Source organism: Typopeltis vanoorti, chromosome 9 (genome assembly GCF_054136105.1).
Source record: "Typopeltis vanoorti isolate ZY-2024b chromosome 9, IOZ_Tvanoo_1.0, whole genome shotgun sequence".
NCBI classification, from domain to species: domain Eukaryota; kingdom Metazoa; phylum Arthropoda; class Arachnida; order Uropygi; family Thelyphonidae; genus Typopeltis; species Typopeltis vanoorti.
The window spans coordinates 49,054,983-49,079,041 of record NC_143557.1 but is presented as its reverse complement, the minus strand read 5'-3'; the positions used below and the strand labels follow the sequence as shown (position 1 = coordinate 49,079,041).

The following is a 24,059-nucleotide window of genomic DNA, read 5'->3' as shown; positions in this document are numbered from 1 at the left end:
TGAATGAACTTGCCCAGTTGTTATTATAGTTCTGTGTACACTGAACTCTTGTATATTATCACAGTTGAACTCTTTTTTGCTGTCATCGCAAGACAATGAGTACATAGCAAAATATCCAGAACTTTGTTACAGAGCTGGTGTTTGATTTATGATCGTTAATGACTGCTGAAGCTATCGCAGTCAACTTATCAACACTTAGATTACTCCAAAGGAACCAACGGTAGAAATATCGGAAAGCTATTGATGTACATTTTTTCAAACTATCAGTGCACAACAGCCGATGATGCGCACAGTACTATAGAATAAGATTTGTAGACCTATTGCGACGAGTTTGTTGAATAAACGTTGATTAGAACTGAATGTGACGTAGCTCATTATGTATAATCATTCGTGAACTCTCATACTGTGAAACATGGCAATACGAGTTTATGTTTCGATGAGGGATAGTTCATGTATGGCAGTGCTCAAGTCTGTTATATTGTTGCTTAGTGGTCTGAGCGTTTTGCAGACCCAAAACCAAAGGATAATGTAGGAATGCTGTTGCAGACTTATGCTTAACTTTTAATGCAATGTGCAATACCTCGTCCCCTCCTAGTGCCACCTGGCGGTGATATCACGAATATAGATACCGAAATACAGGTGTTACCACAGCAACAGGTTTCTTGGTAGTCTTTTCACGTGCAGTTTACCAAGCCTCATGTCACAACTTATAATGGGTTATGTTGTACTGGCATCCCCCCATTTGTTGAGAAGAGGGGGGAAAAGGAAGTGGCTGACCGCCATGACGGAAACGTGACCGGCTCGCGCACGTCATCTGACGAAGTGATTCACTTCACGCAAGGACAGATGGGAAGAGTGGCCTAAGATGGCGGCTGCCCTCGTGAGTCGCGTGATAAGTGATCACTTCCGACACAGAAGATAAACAGAGTCCGCTGAAGCGCGCCTGACACCAGAGGTTACAAAACTTTATTGTGTGATTGCTTATTCCAGTCACATAGGATCGCTCCAGGACAGGGACTACGACACGCACGGGCCAGGAAGTTCCCAGTATTCGGTATGGAACGGGTGGCTAGTGGTCCATCAAATGAAGTAAATGTCAATCACATTCGTTATGAGGCTATTCGTACGTATTAACAACCTCTAGTGGAAAGACAGAAACATTTCCTTGAAGGATGAAGTTCCCACAAAAGGGGGGGGGGGGTATTACTTCTTAGCAACATGCGAGCGATTGAAAAAGAGAATAAATCAAGCAATGCATACACTTTCTAGCTTGTAGCTTGAAATCAAGAGAGAGGAAGCAGGGTATTAAGATTTTTTGGAAGAACCAGATAGGGGCTAAGCTTATTACTATTAGGATGTTACAAATATATTGAGTGTATTCGTAATAAGAATTTTTAGGCCATATTTTAATTCATATTTTTATGAATTCCACTTATAACGGGGAAATGCTCATATAGTTATTGCTAAGCGAAGTATTAGTCCTACCCTCCACGTTTGCTTAGAGGGGAAGGGAATAGAGATAGTGCACGGCTTGTTAATAAAAAGGGAGGAAAAGCATGTCTCCATACCACTGCATATATGCCAGTAGTCCAGAATATAAATAAAAATGGTCAACTTAACCCCTCTTTTCAACAAATGGGGGGGGGGGTGCCAGTACAACATAACCCAACCGAGGAAATATAAACAGGTGCTCATTTTCAGTCTGTGATCGGATAAACATAATTATTCATTTATGTTTTCTTATGAATAAAATGAACTGAAAAGACATATGTAAAAAGCCAATGGTTGATCATTTTCTTAAGAATGTCACGATGCAGCATTATTCCTCCACCATACTGACTTGTCACTTCCTATCTACTTTTCCATACAGCTTAAATCATGACAAAATCCTTCACTATACTTTTTGCTCATTGTACAAGCTCAGAAACATATTCCAAATAGAATGCAAGCAATGAACTTTTAAGCTCAATTACAATTTTTTTTTCTTTTTTTCCCTTCAAATTTCTTCAACATATCCTCAACTATACTTTTGAAATCAGGATCTTAGTTGTTTATCCAAGAAAATTTTATTACATTTTTGAAACTTATCCATGCCTTTTTTTGTTGTTGGTTCCTTCAAACCATTCACAAATTATTTCATTAATTAATCTTTATCAAGTATCTCTTTTAAGTGAACGGAATCAGTGAGCAGCCAGAAGCTTAAATATCTTTTTTTTTTTAGATGAGGACTGAATAAATTCTCTTGGCTTGTGTCATTTGTAACTAGTTCAGGTACAAAAGCTGTAATTTAAGAAATATCGCCGCAGTGCACTACTGAATCCTGTGAAAATATGACATCAGTTCATCCTCTACAATTCAGTAAAGGTGTGAAGTCTGTGAGGTAAGTAGGATCTCAGCTTTGTGCGCAAATTCTTTGCTAGACTTGAATGTCTTATCAGATTATTTAATTTTGTTTTTTTGTGAACTTTTGTTGTTCACTGTTTCTAACTGAACAGAGCAACTTTCACAACTTACATTGACATCATATTTCGAATAGGATTAAAGAACTGTATTAAGCAATTCTGATGCTGAAAGTATAGATGTTACGCCCATGTATCACAGGTCTTCTGCAAATAGAAGATTTCGATAGAAATGCTTTTGTTTTTAGTATTATAGCCTTGCACCTTTGCTTAGGCAAGGCTTAGAATCTTCTCCGTAGTGTTTGGTTTATGCCATGTCATCGGTCTACAAAAGCATGGTACGTATTATTAATGAGTCCATTTTTTCAATACATGTGTTGAACTTAATGTAACTCCCAAGGTTTGTTTAGATTCTGAAGTTTTATCCGAAATTATGAAATATTCATTTCTGACAGATTCTGTAACGTTTGTTTTTTTTTGCTACAAAACTACCCCAGATATAACAAAATGTGTATCTGAAACTTACACGCAGATAATAAAACAAAGTCGATGTGTTTTTAAAAAAAAGAAAAAAAAAGGAAATGTACTCACGCCAGTTTTGTGTGTACTTCTTGTTATTTGCTTTAGTGAACAGTGCTGAATAAATTAATAATGCACAGTTTTCAACTTTACTATGACAAAATAAAGAATAAAAATAATCTAATCAATTTATTTGAATATATGCGAATTGGTTAACGTACCGACTCTCCATCTAGCAGGTTGCGAGTTTGAATCCCACGGTGGCATAAATTTCATCATATGAGACTATCTGCTCGCTTATCCGGAGGTCTGAATTAGATCGAAAAATTCTGTGTTCAGGTTCTAGAACAGAGATTCCAGATTCTGTAAAAAATGAGAAAAAAAAATCCTTAACGTCCACGACACACATGAACTATATAGGTTTACAACCTTTCATGGGCGGGAGGCACATTAATAAAATAACAATAAATACAGTATATATAAGCGTACACAAGTAGACTTGTGTACGAGACAGGGGAAAATAGCTATTTCCGTGCTTAATCTACTTGACTTTCCTAAATGACAGCTAAACATTTTCAGAAGACCTAAAGAAACTTTAAGTAAAAAAGATAATTTCAGTAAAAGAAATCTTAGTTTATATGTAATTATTAAGACATTTATTCTTAGCGGTTATAGGTAATGTTTAGACAATAATCCATTTTCTCTCTCTCTTTTAACTTATGATTGATTTTAGGGATATAGTGACAGATTTTGGAGAAAGACTATACAGCTGCATACAGTAACGCTTCCTAAAGTTTTCCAAAAATGTATGAAGATTTTTTAGAACCTTTGTTTCATTTTGTACAGAGTAAGAAGATTAATTTATTTCAATTTTTTAAAATGAATGAGAACCTTTGTTTAATAATTTTTGAGGAGGATGAGTTAACTAGTCTCAGAGTGAATCAAGAGATTTTCCTTAAGAGGTTTCTCTGGTTACAAAAACTTATCCTCTAGTGGGATTCGAGCCGAACGCGAACATTTACAGGGTTTTTTTAGAAAGGTAAATTAACTCATTTTACAATCTGTGATGAGGTGACTTTCCCCCCGACTAAAAACAAAAGAGGGCCTGAAAACTTATAATTAATAGACATGAAAGCGTCAGGTTTGTCAAGATTTAGCTGATTCCACCAACTATATCTCAGGATTATCTGAATAAGGTATGAGACTTGAAAAACATAACTCAGCGCATTCATAAGAATTAAGAGGGAAATACTTCACCAGAAGGGGAAATACATGTAGAGAGTTTTTTTGCAAGTGGACCTTCATGAAATGATGAATATACATACACGAATTTCTACTGTTTTAGTACAAATGACGGTACAGGCCCTGAAGACATCTCGTAGAATGGTCAATACTCTATTCTCTGAAGTTCGCTATAGTGTACTATATTGTAGTCTTAAGAGCGCTTGTACAAAAAAAAGATATGGTCCAAGTTCTTGATCGTAAAGTGGGATGAGGGATTTTTGCATTTACTTATTATTCTGTTCTCTCTGATTCTTTCAGGAACAGACTTGAAATCTGACGGGCGAAAAATACGCCACACCCTCTAAACAAGAAAGTAGACAAAATATAAATAATAAACGGAGAATTTATATTCCACTCTGTTCATGTTCAGTATATCATGGAGTGAATGTAATCAGAGATTTCTTCCCGATAATATCGTCTCATAACCCTCCATCATGTGCGTGCACTTTTTAATACCCACATGGCAGCAAAAGTAGGTCAGCCTCCATTCTTGCCATTAGTTAGGCCAGCAGCTTTCCGAAAGATATGAAAGATTACTTCATCAAACTGTTTTATGACTCTATATATTTGGACTTGGCGTTCACTATTCGGGGAGACACGCCAGGCAGTTCCAGGGTATCCAATCAGAAGCCATGGCAGCTCAACGGTAGACTAGAAGAAGAGATTTACAGGGCATTGTATGCAAATTGTCGATAACATTATTCTAATCCGTTTCTGTGTATAATGAGCATTTAGGGACGAAGAGGAACGGTTGAGGGATAATTGCCCATGCTGCGCTGTGATGAAACTATAAGGAATTCGCAACTGTGACAATCGTTTTGTAATGGCATGGTCAGTTTGGACGAACTCTTTCTCTTTTTAAAGAAACGGAAGCTGGATATAGCCCTAAATTGACATTCTCCGTCAATTGCCAGCTCACTTCGTTATTGTTCTAGCCATTGGAAAAAAAAAATCCCACAAGAGGTGTAAGGTTTGTTATTGACAAAAGTTCGCACAAATTCAATATATAATCTAGAGTTCATTCATTCAACGCTCAATGAACCCTGATATGCAGATATCGAAAAACCGAACCAATTCTGACCAAAAAATTCTTGATTAATCCATATTCAGTATTAATATTTTATGGTTGCTAATTAGACCGACACAAGGATCGTTAGCCATGATTGTTAAATATCCATCAAATGCTAATTATGCCTTATAGCGGCTCATAGGAACGATCACTTTCTCGTAGCTTCCTGGATACAATAAAACACTATTATATCTAAGTTGCTAAAAATACTGACCGCCCAGTGGCTAATAAGAGAGCGGAACATATCGAAAAGTGGATGGTGTCAAAAAAAAAAAAAGTTTGAAGTCATCACGCGAACGGACGACAAATATTAACAAACACTGCTGTAAAGATATATGTTTTCACAACTCTCAGACCTATCATTTGTATCACAATAGACCTCTTGCCAACTCATTCCTATTCATGAACACACGGGAAGAAATAGTCAGTGCGCATTTGCTTAAAATCAAGCCTTGCATATGTGCCGACATCATGTCTATTGTTTTGCAATCGGAAGATGCGCTTTAGCTGTTCGTACCCGTGAGAGAGTGGTCTCTTGGTGACCTCATATCTCAAGCGGAGTGTACATTGTTAAGAAATGAGGGGTCATTCATTTCCATAAGACAAAAGATGCTTTTATTACTGTCAAAAGAAGAACCCTTTGTTGGTAAAGAATAAAAATCATGTTGGTTCTAATTCAGTAGCCACATTGAGTGGCATTCTTACCACTTTCAAACTTTAGCCTCCAGCGTCACGAGTAAATATTTGTGGGCTGATAAGAATTATGCGTATTTAGGAGAGAATTTATAAGGCAGAATTGTTTCCCATGCACTTTAAGCAACATTTCTGTTTAGAGGGACACTTTCTTTGCCTTTTCACAGTATCCCTTTAATTTCTTGCAGTAAAATGCAAAGGTATCTCCGTAAAGATAAATGGTTTTTGCTCAATCAGCCCATTAATTCTAAACAAGGACAGATGGACTGTTCGATATAGACTGCATTGTGTCAGTAGTTATTTGTTGCAATTGTGGCCAAAGCAGATAAAGTTATAAAGCCAGTATATATTTGGCCAATTTCGTGTGTTCTCTAGCTTGCTTTCCATGGAGGAACACCCTGTCACTTCCATAGGAGACCGACTTGCTCAAGTACCCAGTAGCGCACTCAGGATTTAATCTTGGGGAGGGGAGAGTTGATTAGACAATTTGAGAATACACACTACGAATCTCATATGACCTATGACTGAGCATCTGCAGTGATTGCTAATTCTTAAGTAGTACAGAAATAGAAGACACGACACAACATAAATTTAAAAAAAAAAAAAAGAATTTTAATTAGGAAAAGATTTTTTGGAAAATTTTCTAGTGTTTTTTCTTTTGGGGGGGCAGACCCCCCCCCAGGTGCGCCACTGCAAGTACCTTAATTTGAAAAGCATTTATAATAGAAATTTTGGGGGTAGAAAGGATTGGAAGAGTTTTTCCACCCGAAGACTAAATGTCATCCTCGCGACTGGACTAGAAGCCTGATTTTATTTCAGTAGTGCTCATGCTACATCACTCAGTCTGAACACAGCTTAAGGGAGAGGTGTCCGTGAAGCCTGACGCAATATTTAAGCAACCTTCCAGCAAGTAAACTTGTTTCTTCATCTGCATTCGTCCCCCCACCCTCCGTAACCCGTGCTGTTTGCTTCTCCATGAGGTTCAGGGAGAATGACACAACTGGTATTAATTAAGATAGGTAGGATACAGCTGTACGGAAGTGCGTCACACTTGGTTTCTGTCACGGGGAGCCTTGGGCTGGTTCTGCTGAAGCAATGATGGATGCGAGTCAAGTCCGGTACTTGCAGAGATTTTTATCGCAAATACACTGAAAATCAGATAAAACATATACGACCTTATTAATTAATAATGATCGATTATAATAACTGGCAGGCTTCAGTGCGTGCCAGTCAGGACTGTTTACAGATAGAGACAGAAGTGCTTGAAGAAAGCAAATGAAACACATTCATACACGGTCTGTTTTCCTAAATGAACGTAGCGATTTAGCTTAGGACCCTTAACCGCCACACTTCCACATTCAGCATCTGCATGTGACAACCACGTGGTCATCAGACTTTGTAAGCGTTGACCACACGAATTCCCCCAGGCTTTTTTTTTTTTTTTTTAACCTCTTAATTCAAGCTTGGCGCCTTAACTTTAAGACATCTTTGTCACAAACGTCTTAAGAATTTCAGTAAAAGTGTCTGCTCTGACAAGCTGGTAGTTAATAACAGAGTCGAGCAGTCTTCTGGCGCAACAAAAGGGCCGTGTCGTGCGGGGCACAGATCACTGTCACCAGTTGTGTTGTTTCGTTGTCGCGACACCCAAGTCCATCGCCCATTTCTCCGTACTGCGTCCCTCCTTGCTTTCACACAAGGAAGGCTTCAGTTTGCGATGCCGAGGAGGCTGGATGTAGCCCTAAATGGACATTCTTTCCACTGATGCACGACATTCTTGGTTAAAGTCGCCTCGGTATTAAGGTTGTGTTGTGGAAATAACCCACTACATTCGGACAGCACATCAATAGGCCGTTTATGTGACATCTGCAGTCGTGTAATTAGTCCTTTGTCGCATTTCCAGTGCCTTCTTTGTATTATTCCCTCGTTAAATATAACCATATATTAGTTCTGCAAGAATTAATTCCACTGTTACCGTAAATTCACTAATAGCAAAACTACGGAAATTTTCGTGTTGCCTAAAACACTAGGATTAACTTGGACCATTGTGCTTAGTTCAGTATACTGTTATTTGCTGGAAAATTTCGAGGAACCCTGAGAGGGGGGTGGGATTAAGCAATTGACATTCGCTTAGAGTTAGCAGTAGCTCTAAGCGAATATTATACACAAGTTATGGCTGAAAATGGCAACAATATTAGAACTCAGGTTTTATACCAGTTTGGTCTAGTCAGGGAGTTTTCCTAACGAAATATATTATTTACGCACCAGAAAGGCTTATCACTAAGGCTGTAGAGTTTGTTATACACTTTGATTGTATAGAAAAATAAAACGATTTTTAATGTATGGCCTTGTGGTTACCATCTCCGTTTTCGAACCGAATTCAGGTTTCATTCATATCAGATATCTTTAAGAAATTATAGAGAAGTTGGTGACATCATGGATGTCTAGATAAGCAATATATTTTGAACGCATGTCGATATATATATAAAAAAGAATCATTAGACGATGAGTTGTATAGTTATAGTTGCATAGAAGAACGAGAGCAAAAACATCTAGTAGAAAGCGCGAAGTTATAAGAAATATAATTTCCTTAAGTACATCTGAATCAATGAATGATTCTTATCATTGTTTGTTTTCTTACCAGATTCATTTGTCTTCTCAGTACAAATGAATTTGTTTTGAAAATTTATAATCCCAACGTCCTTCCTCTCTCCTGAAACGTTGAACGAAGAGATTCCCCTCCTTTCTGTCACATTTAAAATCTCCAACTAAATTCAGTATTCATAGAACTGGACAGCTGAAGAGTTCAGGGGTTTATCATTAAACTGAGTCAGCTTTAACTCAGTTGGTTATTTATAGCCTGATTGATTTTATAAATCTGAATACCGTTTTGTAGGTCTGGCATTAAGTTGCTGAATCATCCCCACACACGTCACTTCTTATCATTTACCCTGGCTTATATAATGTATATATATATTTTTCACTTGGTGTTTATTCTGTTGAGCCTTGCATCATTTACGTTTGGTTTCATATGCAAGAACTGGACTGAAAGCAATTAACTCGTGGAATTCTCTGTTCATTTTAGCACCACTCATGCATTCACTTCCGATTACAAACTACTTCAAGAAGACGTCCAAGCAAACCTACCTGACTAATTTTATAATTCTATCTGGCTACAAAGCCGTTGTTGAAGAAACACTTTCATGCCTCCGTTCAACTAAACGGACACCACTTTAATGGAAACGAGACTTCCATCACTTCTTTTAACAGTCAACCAACCAAATGACATTTACTTGATGGATGGAATCATACACAGGGAAACAATGGGCGTCTCACTAGAATAGAATATTAACACACAGAGACATTGTATAGTGTCAAACGGACGGATGCTGATTGCAGCCAATTAGTTCGTTCCTCTCATTCGAAATAGACATAAATATAGACTGTATCAACAGATGAGGAATATTAACTTCTTTATGCCATTTGAGACAGAGAGATTGTTCTTAAATATAACTGTCGAATAAAATGAGTAAAAAAAATCGAAAATCGGTGAAATCTGAAGGAAATGCCAGATTAATGCACTTATTATTAGCAGTCGCTGAAAATTAGAACGAAATAACTCGATGTTTTTTCATAACATGTGCCTTAGTGATGCACTATTTGTGTTTCACTAAGGAACTTGAAAGTGCCGTCTTGCAGTTCGATATTCAATTATTTAATGTCTGCAGCATGGCATTCGAGCAAAGGCAGACTTGGCCACCTTCTAATTTTCTGGAGAAGCAAGAATAGCTTGTTAATATTAACTTAAGTTTAATACTGGAAGTCAATGAACAGAATTATCTTAAGGTAATAAATAATAAGGGTTACTGGCATGAAACAAATGCATTTATACTTAGCTGTACCGAACTTTTGATCAAGAGTCGTTTGTTTTCAAGGTAACCGACCATTTAGAATCGCAGATTAAAGATTATTCGTTGTAAAAGTGCTGAACACGATATTGTAACGAGAAAATCCTGCAGCGGCTTTTTCTGAGAAGGGACGCTATGTTCAGATGGCCAAATCGGAAAATGACCAGATATTTGTAGCATCCAATATATTATTCAAAATAATATATATTAGCTATGGTCTGGTCAGTTTGTAACCAACTCCATCAGTAGGCCAGTTAAGATATTCTGTTTACTTGGAGCAAATCTATCTTGGTTATATATATATATATATCAGACCCGTACGGGAAGACGTACGCAGAATATCCGTGTCACGTAGGAGTGAATAATGGGGACAAAGAAGTGAGAAGTAGAAGGAATCTGTTGACGTGTTTCTTGAAACTGGCTGGAAAATAATTCAGCCACGTATTGGCTGGATTAGTACCTACACGTACAGGCCATTAAAAATATCCTGTTTGATTACAGCATCACTGATGCAATATATTATACCGCCTTCCTTCCAATGAATAACATTGCAAAATAGTGTAAATACGAAGGTAAGACAAAATAACATCCTGTAGGCGAACCACTGATTTCGAGGTGGCAGTTTCATTTCGTAAAAATTGCAAGGAGGAGGCCACTTATAACTTAAAAAAAGAAATGGAATTGTTTAATTTGTCCGTCCTATTCGTATAAGAAAAGCAACATGTTGGTATGTTAATTATATATATAATTTTTGATTTGAATATTTCTGAGAAAGGACGCTATGTTCATATAATTGCTTCATACGAATAGCATGGTAAAATGTATATGTCCTATATATATGTATGTAATAACGAAGCTTTGAGACTTGGTAGAATCAGTGAGAAGTCTCTTTTCTATCAGTGCCCTGTTAGGTTGTTCATCTACGTCATTGCAGTAAATAATCTGGGAAGTTTTTTTTTTTTTTTGTAATCATGAAAGAAATATTTTTCTCACATAGATTGTATCCTTTAAGTTGTGCATGGGTGTTTACCAAACAAATCTCGAAGGGATATTTCAGTTCAGTTTGATTAATAAAGTAAGGCTTACTTTTTAAATTTCGAAGTTCCAAATCTCATTTTTCATCTAACGCCATATGTTCAATCGACGTGAAGTTTAGGTGCAGAAAGTTAGTTATTTCGTATACGTAGCCTCGATGGAAATATGCATACTTAATCTTCCCCTCCTTGTCCTGTTCAGCACAAATGGCAATAGTTGGTATAGTCCTTTTACAGTTCCAAATCGATGTTTTCTTTACGATTTGAAACCATTTATCTGCACAAATTTAGCAAAACGTTCATGTGATGTACTCTGCTATCCTCTAAAATTGCATGATTACCGAAATCAGTGCAAGGCAATCATTACTGTCTTAACACGTTCATATGTGCAGGCAAGACAGTTGAAATTATTTATTTCCTTTCGGCATTGGAACAATACCATGTGGTGATCTAAACATTGCATAATGATCCATTATTTAATAAAAAATAAATGTATATTATTCAAAAACTGCGGTCATTTTACTCATGGAATAGCATATAGCTATACCCTGAATACAGCTTTGGAGAGGAGTGAATTCCCCGTTTCTAGGGCTTAAACCGCCGTCATATATACTTCTGTAGGTTGGGGAGGAATAAGTTATGGCAAATTTCTAATGTTCTCATCCAGTGATGGAATCTGCAGTTTTGAATGGTCAGTCATCTAACTTACACGTGAAAACGTGTATCATACTATTAAAAAATAAATTTCCTTCTTTTAATGGGATATGACATTTATTCTGGAGGGTCACGTTTCCGCAATTCCATATGTTGGTACATGTACACGTGCATATTTAGTCATATTTCATCACGCCCAAGTGTGAACAGTTCCCTACAATGGCAATTATTTGCTTAACGGACTGTTTCGCATTTACGCGTTTTTTTTTTTTTTTTTTTTTTTTTTTCAACGCAAACATTGAACGACTATCGTGTGTGTGTGTGTGTGTGTGTGTGAGAGAGAGAAAGAGAGCGACTCTTGCTTTGCACCTTTCCTTATATAAATATGACCAGCCTTATGTTTATACAAATGATGCCACGAAGTGCGACACCGTATTCGACCAAACGAGTTGCTCGGGCGAATTCGATGGTGTTGTGACAGACTACGATTATGCCAAATGCGTTCACCGTCCGCGGTAACGCATTCCTTTCCGAAGGTACCTCCACAGCAGCCTCGTTGCAACTCTTCCCCTTACACACACACTTCTACGAATCGAGTGTGACGAAGGCTTTTGTTTAGCCGCTCGATGAAACCTCCGCCTGACTCCACGTGGTTCACCATCGGCTAGGATCGAGTAATGTTCAGTGGTGGACGGAGTCGTGGCGGAGGCACTCTCTTCGCGAGCGCGTCTCTCCTCAGCAGCACAACGTGATGTCCGCAGCCAGCATCGAAGAAAAAGAGAAAACGCTCTCGCTGTGCGGTCGGCCTTGGTCTCCGTCAGCTGCCGCCAATATTAACGGCGGAGAAGCGAGAAACAGATAAAAAAAAAAAAAAAAAGGGGGGGGGGGTAGATAGGAGGGAAAGACGAGTTCAAGTGAGCCGTTACGGTTATCCACAAGATAAAAAAAAATCTAATTTTAACGCTATATTCTCGTTCTCAGTGCGCAAAAGGTAACTGACTTCTCAGAAGTACACAGAACTTCGTCTTTCAGCTGTCGGCAGAGAAGCTACTGTAGTTATGACGAAATGCGGTATATGCACGGGAACTATGGAAGATTGTTATCACAAGGAATGCCTTAAATATGCTTTAAATTCAGTGTAATACTACACTGAATTCTGAGTTGTATGCTAGAGTTGAAAGCATCTTAACGAATAATTGTGCTTTGGTTTCCTTCATTTGGAATTAAGACCGAATAACGTAGGCTAGCAGATCACTGTATTATGCCAGTTAATTGTGTGTGTTCTCCGGCCGGTTTGTTTGTTCAGCACGACAAAAAAACCAAAATTTCCTTTGTAAAACACCCTGCTTCCTCCATACAAACCGGCCGAGTTGAAAAGCCATTATAAAGACGCAATTCGGACCAAGGCCTCGATACGACAGTAAATAAATCCCTCAGGGTTGTGGTGCAAAAAGTGTAGATCGTACATATACATATGTGTTCGTCTAATTGTTTTATTGTGTATTTTCTTTCCGACATTGATTCCATTAAAAGCATCCACTCGCATGCTCCGAACACGTTCACTTTCTGATTACACTCTAGATATACTGTTTGAAATTATACCACAAAGAGAAGGAAAACAGCGGGTCTGTAACGAGAATACAGGCGACCGCTGTTACTCATCAAAGGACTGGCAGTGCTGTTCCCATACTGTTTCAGTGAAATATAAACTAATTGTGAGGTACAGACTAGGGTTCTATCCTATAAGATAGGTTAATAAGAGAGCACTGTGATAATGTTGATCTATCCTGTCCTATATAAAAAAAAAGAGAGAGATCCCGACTACTGTTGGCATCCGGCCTAGAACATAACCATACATGTGTGGAAATATCTGGGGTTATGCCAACAAAATCAACACCCAGTCAGCATACTGGTAAGGGTAATTGCAGTGTACCCTATCGTCTGTTTTATTTCACTGACGTTAAGAACTTATAAGCATAGAGCTCGCTGATTGGTTCTTGTGTGGTTGCACTTGGGATGATATTAGTTAACAGGTTATTAAACTATGTGCGTTTTATATCTGACACCAGCATTTTCTCATGACCAACAATCATACATGTGTATTGAGGAGAGCCAGCTTAGTTGGTGTGCTGAGTCAGAAGTGTGTTTCATTATGTTTATGTGCCTTCTCCGTTCCGTACAAGCGTGGTATATAAACTACGGATTAAGACCGCCGCATCATGTAAATCATTGTCAGCTGAAGGTAATATTGCTGACAAAGTCTGAGTAATATCCGTCTTGTTTAAGCCGTATATAAAACAACTTACACCCATCCAACCCTGTACTTATATCCACGGGAAAACGTAAGAGACATTCAGGTAATGTTTTCGTAATGGGTGGGACCACAGAACTGTACATAATAAGCTAATTACTAAAGGAATGCATACGTTTGCGATGAAACAACTGGTCGTTATACCAACATTGGCGAGTTTCACTAATAAATAGAGAAGGAATGACTGAATCGAATCAAGATAAAAATGAGCGCCTACCAAATTAGGTAATTCCACTAAAGAGAATGGGAGTTGGATCCGTCTGAGAATGGCTTCTGGTGATTCAATACGATGGTAGCATCTGATCCGCTGTCCATAATAGGAAGGGACGGATATTCTTTTTTATTCCAGCATTTAAATTCCACCACATTTACCTATAAAATAAATGGAAAGAAATATAATTTCGGCACAGCATCATATGCAGTATTTAAGTGTAAACTTATTAAACATTGACAAATATGCTCCCAGATTATAATCCAGGAATTTACATTCACATTTTTTGCACAAAATAGGACAGGGATAGAGTAATTCTGTTAAGTGCGGACAGTTGGAAGATACATAAACAGGTTTCTGAACTGGTTGGTATGCATTAGTGTTAGGACCTCAACTTCCATCCCACATATTTTGTTCAGGAAGCGAGCCTAGATATTGAAGCTGTTAGTTTCTTAAGTGGTAACACACATCAGTTTAAATGTATCTCATTACTCCTAGAGAGAACGAAAGTACGATGGACCGTTGAATGAGAAAGAAAATGAAATTGTGGGAATTGGAATATCGAGTGAGCCTAGGAGCTCCGTGCTATCATTCTCCGGGAACGACATCTGCAGAATATTTATGGAGCGGCAGTGCTCCAGACACACTAAGTGATACAATTTTTGTGTAGGCGATAAACAGGCAACCAGCGCCATCTCTGGGAAATGATGCAAAACTAAATTAGGCAATCCAATAGAAGCAATTTGAAGGAAAGAACTGTGACAGGATATTCCAGTCGTTCGCACAGTCGTAGTACGAGGCTACAGATGTTGATCGAAGCCTCCCGACTGTCAAACATACATAAAATAGCAAATGATATAGAGCACATTCATCCTCTGTCCATCTGCACCATCTACTGCTACGTAATTCTGTCTCCGTTCCGTTAGCGAAATTATCACAGAAACGCAGATGACCTCATATCTCCAGTCAGTTTTAATATCTGTACTCATTACTGTTCAACATACCCTAGTGACGTCATCAAAGAATTACAGAACAACTATTGATAGTCTCTCTACTACTACTACTACAGTAGGCGGAGGTGAATCGTCACTGGAGGCAATCCACCTTTCTTCCTGGGCCCGAGTAATAACGGCGACGGGCAAGGCTTCCCCCAAGGCCACGTCAGTTGTTGTCCCGAACTTTAATGGTCTTCGCGTCTGGCAACTGGCAGTTCGAAATTGGCGACGATTCTACGCCGCCTGCTGAAACTGTTAGACAGTTGCAATGTTTAGTTAATAAACTGTGCTTGAATCTGAGATTTTTTTTGACACCCAAATGGTGGACGGTTAACAGGAAGCTTGTAGTTGCCGACCACTTTTTATTTACCATTGCATAAAAACAAAAATGAGGTGCACACTACAATTAAGGTTTTCCCCCCTTAACTCCAGATAATATTAGTAATCGTTTATTGTTGTTCAGTAACTAAGCCAAATATTGAATAGTGCAAACGCTCTACTCAGTATCTGGCTTAGTTGGAACTGAATGAATTGCTGGAATTTAGTTATCTAGCAGCAAAAATGGCCTTAGGCTTCTCTACAGCTGGATATTTATATCCCAAAGATAAGACTCTCCTTTCTGCCTCTAATGTAACTCCAATGAAATCTTTCGAGACAAACAGAATTCTGGCTTAATCCTACAACACACCGAAGTGTAGAAATCTCTTGCTTCCGATTATCAATCATCGTGCCTAAACGGGCAGCTATAAAGAATAAGTTATATGTGAGAGACGGTATGGATAACTAATCCTGTTCATGTGTGGAAGATTTGTATATCGATCGACAGGTGAATGTTAATGGAGCGTGATGCTCCACTGACTGAGTAAGGGTGATCCAAAAGTTCTCTGCCTCTTAATGTTTGCTATTATCACATTCGATGCAGTTCGAGGGCGATCTCCCCCCTGAAGCAAGCTGCACAGTTCTTGCATTATATTTTCTTTAATTCTGATGACTTCGCATCATTTTACTTCAAGAAGGAGAATATGGGGAAGGAATGAAAGTCTTGTATGTTGCTCCTCACCGTATACTACAATTCAGTAATATGACTTGTGCATAGTTAAAATTCCATGCTTTTCTCTCTCTCTCTCCAAAAGTTTCTGAATTATAACATTAGTCTGAGAGGTTTTGAATTGCACCTTGTACCCAACACGCCACAAATAATACTGAAATTAGCCCCATGTTCAGAATGCGTAATCCTTAATAGCCGAGCGTTTGACAGGGTGGAAGGCTTGGTTGTATCTCAGAAGCCCGACCCTGAAATTAACTAGTTTCTCTTTCTGTGTAGTAGTGATCCCTCGCTTTTTTTTTTAAATGATCACGTGATAGACCAAAAGAAAGAGTCAGTTATTCTCTCTCCGTTTTGCAACACGCGAAAAACGATCACGCCATAAAAGAAATTGCCTCTGATGATCAGTTTGACTAGGAGATGTATGTAAAGTTTGGACCTCATCTGCACGCATCTCAGACAGTTTTCCCATCTGAACACTTCACTACTGTACCTGTTAGGATTAAGAAAATAAAGCTATCCGTTTTATCTTCTTTCCCAAGCCTAGTGTACGGTGTCAGATAATGAAGTTTTCATTGCAACACTCCACGAATCCGCACCATTCGCATCTTTGCCAAGTTTATTCTCTCTGTGTGCGGCGTTTCATTACAAAGAACATAAATCATGGGGGTTTGGCTAGTTTGCTGGAGAATGTTTTGTTTCCTTTTAACTCTCTGGAGATGTTCCGATGCTATTTTTAATGAAGGATTCTTTTAATGAAGTATTCCGAAGCAAGTCTAGTTCGCTAAGGAAACTAGGAACAAAAGTATACCACTGTTGTATTTAAAAGCCGTTCCACAACACTGATTGGAGATGTTATTTTCCCAAGTGTGCCACTGAACCTATTAAAATGACGATGATTTGGCACATGAATTTGGGCTGATAGCCAATCTCGCAATATTTATGTGGAGAAATAAAATACGAATGTACAATCCACTTCAAGCGAGACAACTGGACTTTCTGAAATAGTTCAAAAACACAAGTATCAAGCCAGTCTAAACCGCCATAATTAGAATTGATCATGTAATTCGTGCAATAGAAGATCTATTGCGATTAAACATATCGTTAATACCCATGATTTTATCTCATTCAGTGGCACTCACAGATCTTAAGAATCAACGGCCTGCTAACCTATTCTTAGCTTCTGTAAACATAATTTTAATAGAAAAGATTGTTAAGTCTTATGTATGTAAATTATTTTTTCTTTTCTGAGCAGTTTGCAAATGGCGCGAGTCGAACCCAATCAAACTACAGGACTTCGTCAATATCAGTACCTACTGAGCTGTGGAGGTGCGTTAAAATTTTATCTTCTGCTTATAATTACGTGTATTGTAATGCATTTTGTATAACACGTACCAATATATGAAAGTATACACCTAAATAATTCTGTAGCTGTTTCATCTCTTTGCTTGATTTTAACTAAGATCAAAATCTCTTATTCACTTTTGTATACTATATGATGTCTTTTTTTGTTACTGATAAGAAGGCTTTTTTCAACAAGAAAGTGTTGTCCTATGAACTTACTAATTTTGTGGTCATTCCACATCATAGTACCGATTCATCGAAGGGAAGTTAAGGAAACCTAGAACTCTGAGAGAATGCGTTTGCAGATAATGTATTTCGCACTTAGCATTCACATAATATGAAGAAAGAAAGAGATGCAATATAGCATAGCGAACAACTGTATTTACTGCAGATCTGCCATTTTTTGGTGCAAAGTCAGCATAATACGTAATATTCATGTGTGGTAACCAAGCAGTTGCGCTGACATTGCTATTTTCTCTCAAGTAAGATATGTTTTAATACTAACAGATGAGCGGCCGTATTTTCAGAATTTTAAAGAGAAATCTTTTGTTTTTAAAGATAAGCATTTTTTTTCTCTCTGAAAATACCATGGAGTGGATTCATAAAAGAGACTTTCTCTGAATGGAAGTCGAATTGTAAAATTAAGTTATTTTATGCATTTTGCATACTCATTTCTTGAATTGATCTCAATTCCTTGCAAAAAGATGCAATACAAGCATATTTCTGAGAGAAGCGTATAGTTCTAATTATGTGGCCAGAAAGTTCCTTGTGAGAAAATTTCCCAAATATGGACGACTGTTGATATCTTAGACCAGTGATTATTTTCCACCTTGAAAGCCTGAAGTAGCTAGTTTTGTAATTCGTAAGGCAATATATAACTTTCTATTCTGAAAATCAGTTTTAATTATGTCGCAGAACCCACGCCTGTGTTAGACTTTTCTCAAAAGGAAAAACTTAAGCCACCATTGTCAAATCCTCTCGGACTCAGAAAATGGTTGATTCAAGAATAGTATAGCTATTAAAACTCATTTTGTTCGAGAGGATTTGACTTTTCAAAGAAAGAAAGATACAGGCAACAAGTTTACGAATAAATTTGTGTTCGGTGCCAAAGGACTAAATGGTCACGGCTTTTAATATTTCCATATTAGTTACTTCGTTAGTTAGTATACTACTTTGCAACTTAAAATAAGGCAGCACAACGGACGAAAAAGTGAACAAATGCTCCGTAAAAATATATTCAATAACACGAAAATGTTAAACTTTTAATGCCAAGAAACGAAGAATAAGACATTTGCAATGTCAGATTATATGTCACTTAATATAATTGCATCTTGAATAAATTAGGAATCCTGTGCTCTGTTGTAACAGGAATAAAAATTATTCTGACAAGTATAATGCAACTGCTGATATGTCATATCCAGACAATTTTAATGTTCGTGTAAAAACAAAGCAGCTCTGCAACATATAAAGGGAAAACTTCATTGTGTGTAGAAATTTATTTGGTAACGAATATGATACCTGAAAGATATCTCAGCTAATGATTATCGAAATAAATAAAAAAGCAATTTAATTAAAAGTAGAACAACAAGGACTTGCTTCTCCCCACTTGTGGCCATTCGAAAATTGTCTAATATCCAAGCGCTCTGGAAGGGCTGTGCAGTAATACGTGTAGTTAGCCTTATTTGGCGCGTGCATGCTGTTTTACAGGTAATTACGCGTATGACATAGCGGAGGCGGAGTAGACCATAATGTTCGTCTCCTTTGCCGCATACAGAGGTCTCAGATTTAATTAAGGTGCTCATTAAATGTTAAAATTAGGCGGTGCGGAAGATCCTTCTCCTCCCCTAGAATGAAATTTACCAACGAATTTCTTTAGTGGTTATCAGAGAAGCTGCAGAAAGAAATAGAAAAGTCACAAAGAATATTGAGACGTGGCTTACACACACACGTGATTTAATTCGATTTTTATATTAATAATAATAAATATCGTAAGTATCCCGCAGTAGGAAAAAAAACGTAGCTTTTTAAGTGCAAATGTAGTATGAAATTTATCATTACGTTGATACAAAATGCCTCAGTAGCTCAGTTAGTTTCGACGGAGCCCTTTGGGTGTAAAGACCTGGGGTTCGAAGAACCTTTATGAGGGCTTTCCGTGGGAAAGTCGGTTTTTTTCGTCCCTCAAAACGGGCCCTGTGAACACACATATCCACAGACGTAAAATACTATTGGGCACGGGAAACTATCTTGTTCTATAATAATTCCTTAGTAAAGTAACATTCCTACCCCATCAACCACTAGGTCGATTGAGGGAAAAAAGACATGTTGATATCCAAATCATAGCAAAAAAAAAAAAAAAAAAAAAAAAAACGGCTGTCGGAGTATTTATTTATACGTAACAAACTGATGAAATCATTACTTTAAACATGGTCAGCTTTGTTTTTCAGTGACGCAGATAAAATAAAAGAATAAAACATTATTTAACAGGGCACTATCAGACGTCTTTATTTAGCATCTATAAACAAGCAATACTCGGGTGGATTATAATAATTGTGAGAGAGAAAGATGGCGGCACACGAACTAGAAGCCCATAAGCCATTTAGATAATTGAGTAATCTATTTCAGGCTACCGGAAAAACTACTCAATAGAAAGGGTTCTTACTTTCACAGAAGTCAAAATATTTCTACGTGGACGAATACAATTGCAGGTCGTCGTACAGACTCACATTTAGAACTAAAAACGAAAGGAATCTACACGCACACACAGATGCCTTACCGTGGCGTCACAACCCCCGAGAACGTGGTTCAAATCCTTCAGCGTTCCTCGAGCGACCGAAGGCTTTTCCGTTGCTTGGAAACTGTAATGGCAGCACAAACATCTCCGCTTCGCACGCCTGCCATCGCAAAAACGCGTCGGTCTCCAGAGCGATTACCTCCCTACGAAGAATAGCATTCGCAAGGCACGAGCTGTGTCACTGCAAAGTTCGCATAGCACGTTATTTCTCGGTCGAATCTTGCAGATAATGAGGAAAGCAGCCCACTTCTAATTGAGAGAAGATACGAGGGAAAAATTTTTCAGCCATCACCCAAGTGTCGTCCTACGCACTAGTCCATTCCGTACAAAAGACGCATTACCTCCCGACATGCAGCTGAAATGACCTTTTCTGTTGTTCGTAGCGGTGGTGTGAGACGCTGCGGTCTGCTCGAGACATGTCGGCGCAAAACGTCAGTTTCAGAGAAGCCAATGTAAGATGTACTTTTTTCTTTTAATTTTTACGTTTACTTCGTTGCAATACGGGAAAGGGTCACACTGCTTCTGTTGATAACCCCGTGAAGTATTGTAGATATACTCGGAGTATACTTGAATGATAAAAGAAGAATAGGTTGTTTGCTAAAGAACAGTTTGCCTAATCCTAAAATGTTTGAATTATTTTAAAACAGCATGGCAGCATTAAGCTTAAAAAATGTCACTGCTGACCTATAGAGATTGCATTTCATTTGTATAGGAAGGATGCGTATCCTCTAGCAACATATAGCCTTCCACATTTTGTTCTCTTGTTGCAATAAATGTAGCAAGGATGCTTAATCTTTCACTTGCTACAATAACAAGGATTAACTTAGAATGGTCTGCAGTGTATTCCCTATTATGTGCGCGCGTCTTAGACCAAATAATAGGGTAGTCCTATTACCAGACATCGTAAAATCCGGTGTCTCATCCTGCTACTCAGCGTATGAAAATATATGCTAGAGCAGTGTTCTCAGAGGAAGACAGACCTTGTGCAGAAAGTACTTCCTGTCTATAAAAATAATAGTAATTTGTCATGTGCCCAACATACGAGTTGGTCTACGTAGACAAAAATTGTTAGGTTGAGAATATCAGTTGCCTTCCGACTCTCTAGTTTATAGGAGGTTACCCAAAGGGTTTTGTTGGTAACCCGTTATCAGTGGCGTTGTTGTTGTTGCAGAGACTCGTCTGTTTCCTTTCTTATAAAGACAGGGAATTGTCTGCGAAGCCATACGCGAGGTGCCCGGACAATCACTGACTGGATGGAATTATCAAACGGCTGACTATCAATAACATGAGCTCAGTTAGCCAACCCGTCTATTGTTCTCGTCTTGATGGGGAGGCCATATTCCTTGCCTGCAGTGCTATTGACTTCGGCTAACGCATCTTAAGTTTTCTGGGTAACTCTGCACACACCAACATTCGATCTCTTCTGCTTTTCGAATATCAAATGGCTGATATCTATCTCATAACTTCAGTTAGGTGTCGTGTGTCTCCGTGTTGAAAAATATTCATCAGGATTGTGATACTATCTGCAGGTTCGTATTGCAGTCAATTAAAAGCAAATGCTGTGTAGTGTAAAGTCCTCTTTATTTCATTGAATACAATATGATATTCAATCAAATACAAAGGCAGACTCGTTCAAAAGATAAACTTTCAGATCATTCATTCATATACCAGGAAGTTTTGATGTAAAATAAAAGACTTCGATCCGCACATTGGCGGACCGGTGTCGGAAAAATAAATAAATAAAAATAAACATTAGCAGGCGACTGTAATATTTCTTTCGACATGAAACCGAGAACAACATTTTATAGCTGTGTATCAGATTGTCATTTGTGTGAGAATCCCAGAAGCAGCTGCCTGGAGAATCCGGAGGAAAAATTTAAATACATTCTCTCAGATGAGTACGGGTGGACAGACATCCAAATGCCGAGTCGAAGCACACTGCGCGGATTTATTGTTAAATATGCTACCGTATTCAGTTAGCAGAACCAGGCATATACAATTAAAATGAGAATACACACGTTCTTTACATACGCAAGGAAAGCAAAAGTTTTCACTTGATTCTCGGCACATTTTGATCCGGTCTTCAGGCGAATTCTGAAAGTGGAATAAATTTATCTGATCTTTAAAGGACACTTTTAAACTAGATAAAATTAGCCGCGCCTCCTGAATCCATTCAATCTCGGATGGATTCCCCCACTAGCTTATAAGATGACCTCTTTTTAATGACCACATTTGAGGCGTTCTAGAAACTTGTGTTGCGTCCTTTTGTACGGATTGTATTAAAAGAGCTTATAAAACCGCTATTTCCGAACTGAACAGGAATGCAAAAGTTTTCACTTGATTCTCGGCACATTTTGATCCGGTCTTCAGGCGAATTCTGAAAGTGGAATAAATTTATCTGATCTTTAAAGGACACTTTTAAACTAGATAAAATTAGCCGCGCCTCCTGAATCCATTCAATCTCGGATGGATTCCCCCACTAGCTTATAAGATGACCTCTTTTTAATGACCACATTTGAGGCGTTCTAGAAACTTGTGTTGCGTCCTTTTGTACGGATTGTATTAAAAGAGCTTATAAAACCCCTATTTCCGAACTGAACAGGAATGCCATTTGCATTCAGATTATAAAAATATGTCAACCTTAATAAAGCACTGTTTCAATGGTAACAAACAGAACGGCGCTTCATCCTGCAAGTGTATCATATCATAACAAACAAGTCATTTTAATGAAATACAACAAAATAAATGTCCGAATTTCCTCCTACCAGTTTTAATAAAAAGAATTCATGTTAGATTATGTGCAATAATTATATTATCAACAGAAACCTTTGCAACATACAGCAGCTGAAGACTTTTGGTTCTAGCACTAAACGTGAAACTTGCCATAACAATTATACCACCTTGTGTCCAACACACACATACACACCTATATGTAATTCTGCCATTTTTTGCACATTCATTTTCAAATTAGAGAAAAGGCTTTGTAATCTGCATGTATTTCTTCCAAATACATGCAGAAAGATTCTTTTAATCCATACGATATCCAAGTTTTGTGGCATGATTAGGCAGTAAGTATAATGGTTGTTACATAACGGATTCCTTAATAAAATTTATCCAAATTCAGATGGAATAATTTTGCTGGATAACATAAACGCACATTATGGCACTCTCGCTGCTTGAGGATTCTTAAATCATATTACCAGATCGGTAAAAGGTTTCGTCTTTTTTCCAGCAATTGTACGCATTCGCGTTGAGATTTATGTAATTATATTCAACTGTTATTATAAAAGAAGATTGCTACTTAAGAGATTTTACGTTATTTAGAATTAATATCGGAATAACTAATGGATATGAAAATAGTGTAATTTTTACGTAGTGAAGAGTTAAAACAACTCTGAAAGATTCGTTTCGATTTTATAGTTCGTAAATTTCAAAGAAAAAATTCGAAAAATCGCAACTCGTTTTTATTCTCTAGTGAAAAATATTTATCTTTACAATTATATATCTACGGATATTCATCATCGCATTACTTATAATGTAGACTTTTATAAAGAAAATAGCTTTGAAAACTCTGTGTGGAATTCATTTTACTTATCTGTTTGTACCTCATAACCTCACATTTGGAGCTGCGGCTGACCAAATTCTCTTGTGACCGGCTGGGATTACAGCCGAAGCAGTATTTTGGCTGTTGGTTTGTCTGTTTCACAAACCAACAAGAATAGAAAACACTGCCATCTCTCTCAGACCAGCTAACAACCTCTAATTTCCTTTGGAAACAAAACAACAACAAAAAAAACATCTTTAT

The 24,059-nt window shown here is 37.8% G+C and overlaps 1 long non-coding RNA gene across 7 annotated transcripts in view; it reads right to left on the bottom strand.

The window, feature by feature from the left end:
* The window catches only part of LOC150103023 (uncharacterized), a 327,791-nt gene that overhangs the window by 25,227 nt on the left and 278,505 nt on the right, over nucleotides 1-24,059 (bottom strand). For 4 of the 7 annotated variants that reach the window (XR_016548797.1, XR_016548799.1, XR_016548795.1 and 1 more), the window contains 2 exons: nucleotides 14,086-14,240; nucleotides 3,140-3,281 (listed from right to left, as the gene is read on the bottom strand). This is a non-coding gene — a long non-coding RNA (uncharacterized LOC150103023). Of the gene's footprint in view, nucleotides 1-3,139; nucleotides 3,282-14,085; nucleotides 14,241-20,122; nucleotides 20,786-24,059 lie in introns of those variants that run through there. The other 3 variants (XR_016548800.1, XR_016548801.1, XR_016548796.1) reach the window with 3 other exon arrangements.